General features: G+C 40.5%; 1 non-coding gene across 1 annotated transcript; it reads right to left on the reverse strand.

The window, feature by feature from the left end:
* Nucleotides 1-420: 420 nt before the first annotated feature.
* TRNAN-GUU (transfer RNA asparagine (anticodon GUU)) lies at nucleotides 421-494 on the reverse strand. The gene has a single exon. It is a non-coding gene; the product is annotated as a tRNA-Asn (tRNA).
* Between the last annotated feature and the right edge of the window lie 3,474 nt (nucleotides 495-3,968).

The raw sequence follows: 3,968 nt of genomic DNA on the forward strand, positions 1-3,968 counted from the left end.
TAAGGTTTTATTTCAAAGTTCGAGTGGTAGTGGTAATTTTAACTGCTCGAATTAAGTGGTTTTGTTTAATATAAACTGCTGTCTTCCGGAACTCCACTATTTGCCAGCTATCAAAATTAGTGGGACTCCATTTGAACACCGTCACGCAATTCACTTTTAATTTCATTACACATTATTAATTATTTTTTTAATTTTAAACGAAACAAAATCTGCAGCAAAACAAAAATACGTTAATTTAACAGCTATATCTGATGTTTTCTGCTCGATAGGCCAAAAATGTACACTTCCCCCTTGTAAAGTAAGTGTTAAAAATAAACAAATCATTTTTATATCCATATCCACAACAACCCTATCATCCCCCCCACAACTAACCATGTGAACAACACATCTACTGATGATTGGGGATTGCAAAAAGTATCTCGCCCCCGGGTGGACTCGAACCACCAACCTTTCGGTTAACAGCCGAACGCGCTAACCAGTTGCGCCACGAAGGCTCTTGGGATCATCGTAAAATCTAAGCCAACAGACCACAGCACATTTCACAACACATCACTGACCATATAGGAAAAACCATTGGTCAGTTTAAGCTCATTAGCACCATCTAGGCTATTGACAGCGCTAATTAAATAGCGCAAATTTACAGCGATAGAACCCCTGCTGACTTCCATGTTTCACATTTTTTTATTGCGATCACAGCTCACCGACCATCGACGAGTAGGTATATAGGCCAGGGCGTCACAATATCAGCTTCAATCGACCAAATCGATGCGACGAAGAGACTGCTGGCTTTCTTTTTCTGTTAAAGTCGAACAGCTTCGCAGCATTCTAGAACCTCAGTCGGCGTGCACAAACAAATGTTCAATCGCTTGTCTCTCTTTCTCCCGTCGCTCCATTGGTCTTCCTTTCAAGCTTCGTCGAAATGGATGAGCGAAAGAGCGCTCGACTTTGATAGTTTTCTCTTTCATGAAACACATCAACAGAGGTTTCATGACGTATATGACGGAAAATGAAATAACACATTTAAAGCATTTCTCACGTCAAAACACTTGAAGATTACACGTCATATTTCTAATTTATCTTCCATCCATATATTTATCTAAAAAAAATGATCGAAAACGGGACATAACGCATTTTAAACAAATTGAAAGAGCGGCGATAGAGTGTTCGTGAAAGGGGATTGAAAGCCATAATGAAGTTCGTTTAACTAGAAAATCGACGTTATTTACATTGAAAGCGATGAGCAAAGCAACGACGAGAAGTTCCACAGCCAGCCTTTCCTTCCAAGCGTCCTTCTTTTTTATTTTCGTTTCTTGCTGATAGTCTAGCTAGGCGTTATAGAAATGAAGCGTCGAACACGTATGTATGAGAGAAACAAAACACGAGTTCATTTTAGAGCTTCGAAATTGTAGAGCCCTGATATAGGCAAGCGAGAGAAAGAGTACCAATGGGGAGGCTTATCTCACAACACAACGTGTAATTGGAGTTAGGTAGATGCTGGGAGATGAGATGATGGTGGTAGCCAAAAGCAAACAGAAAAAAGAAATAGAACTAGACCGCCTAGTGGATGCCGAATGATAATAAAACTCAACATTAGTGAGCGTGAAAGGTTGGGTATTAGGTACTACATTATTTGCCCACGTTGTTCAAAGACGACGATGATGATGTTGCTGAATGTGGGCTATTTGCAGTTAAAAACTAATTAAAAGCAACTTAAATTAATAAATTAATTATCGTATGGGATTGCAGTTTGCGCCGCTCTCGCTGAGTATTTTATGGACGATCGGAATAATTCTTTATTGCTTGCTTGGCGATGCCGCGGGTTGCGATATCGATTTTGCAGGGGCTTGCCAGCAGTAGATACAATTTTACAACTGCATTCAAATCTTAATTTTTATCGTTTGAATAAACTTGAAATATGGGTCTCCATGGGGATGCCTGGCGTGCAACCGTTTGTCGTAAGAAGGGAATTGCACTGTGATATAATTGAAGCGTTCAAGTGGCTGGTTTTTGAATGAAAATTTCATTAAAATTATCTAATAAGTATCTGTGTCTTCTGCGATAACAGCTCCTGCACATTCAGAGAAAATAAAAACAACTAGTAAGATGAGCATATAATTTAAGGCACACTGCGAAATTAATCGTAAAGTGACTCTATACGATATAAAGGATTACCATATATTGAAAATCATATGCAATTATCTCCAGGCAGGTGCTAATGACCATGATATTATTAAGTATACTAATTTTACATTTACCAAAATGGCAATGAAAAAAAATTTCTTTTTATTACCATATGAATTCTAATACCTCATCACCATCATCAACGATCATAATCGACCTTCCACCTTTGGCCGTCCTTCATCCTCCTTCTTACCTCTCTAGTAGGTGTGATTTCACACCTGATCTCTTTTGGACCCTCCCCTTCGCAGTAATCATTGCAATCCACGAGACGAGACGAGACGGTTCAATTCGCAGCCAATCAGGACTCAATTAACTTTGACTCCGGTGTCAAATAATGATTCAGCTAGCGCAGCCCCGGTGGCAGTGAAAACAAAAAAAAATGAGGAAAGCTTCGATCACATGCAATCCACTCTAACCTCCAATCAATCAGTTTGATCGATCTGGAAGCCAATCGAGAGCGAAAGACCTGCCATGTGCCGAGGGGATGGATAAAAAACACAGGGAGTCGAGAAATAATGATAGAGTGGCTAGGTGCTTGCTTCTGGCCAGGTTCGCTCGATCGGCTTAGTTGATTATTACCAATTTAAGCCACAATTGCTGGGGCACTGTGTTTATCCGAGGGCCTGCGCGCACTTGAGCTCTCAGAAGTCCCCCGCCTTCTCTTGGCACTCCGAAGCTTCTGGTGGTGATGCAAAAAAAAAGTGTACCCGACACCCCATTATATGTATATCCATTCCATCCTAAAGGGGACATGCCAGGTATCCTCGTACTGGCCGATCCTAGCCCTCATCAACCTAATCTCCAACCGGGCAATCCGAAACGAACCTTGATATCCAAACCAACCAACGAGCAGCGGTGCAACATTTTAGCTACCATATCATAATTTAGCAATCTCGCGCCCTGAGCTCTACGGAGCCAATCAGCACCAGCACCAGGGGCATCTCGCCGTGTTGAGTGATTGCGAATCGGCTTATCTGTATCAGGATATCTTGGCGAGTGACGAGTGAGCGCGCGCGCGGCGTGTGTGCTTAAAACCGACTGGGCTGATCTAATACGATGCATGTGCTTGGTGACCACTCTCGCGTTGCTCCTCGATCGAATTATCTATCGAGCGGAACGGGTTCTCCTTCGGGCGGTGGTGTTGATGTGGTTCGGATGAATTTACTAGTGCGAATATTATGAATCGATATTAATCATTATAGTTTTTTTTAAACTTATTGTTCGTGCAAGTGACATTTACCGCCTTTACCCTAAGCATACAATACTGATTCTAGCAACCCATAGATGTCATCACTTTCTCCCTTTTTATTGTCATTGCTTGTTATTGTTTATCAACTTTACTGTACTTGTTATGTTACAATAAATAAACGTTTATAGTTCGTATGCCTCCGCCATGGCAGGGTGGCAAGAAAATCTGCCTCTTTTTGTTTAATTAATAAATACAACGTAGGAAGCCGTTCTGCTCGTGCATGATCAGTAAGTCTTGCAGTTGAGTCAAAACTTCAATAGTAAGGGGTAATCTTTTAAAATCAAAAGTCCAGAGCAGTGCAGTCAAATGATGAAAATGCATGAACAGTGCTGGTAGCGAATAACTTTTTAGTGACTTGGTCACTTTATTCAAGCCAGTCACTATAAAGTCTCCTTTTTTAAGGCCGAGTCACTAAAGTCACTTTTTCTTGTAATCAGTCACTATTTTAAACCTTTTTTTAACGTTTAACGTTTTAACGTTTTTGTATTTTAAGAGTGATCATTCTATTGCATTTTGTTCTAATTTTTGAACAATTTGA

The sequence above is a fragment of the Ochlerotatus camptorhynchus genome, unplaced genomic scaffold, assembly GCF_037179485.1.
Source record: "Ochlerotatus camptorhynchus isolate MF236.1 unplaced genomic scaffold, CSIRO-AGI_Acam_v1.1 ptg000189l, whole genome shotgun sequence".
Taxonomy (NCBI): domain Eukaryota; kingdom Metazoa; phylum Arthropoda; class Insecta; order Diptera; family Culicidae; genus Ochlerotatus; species Ochlerotatus camptorhynchus.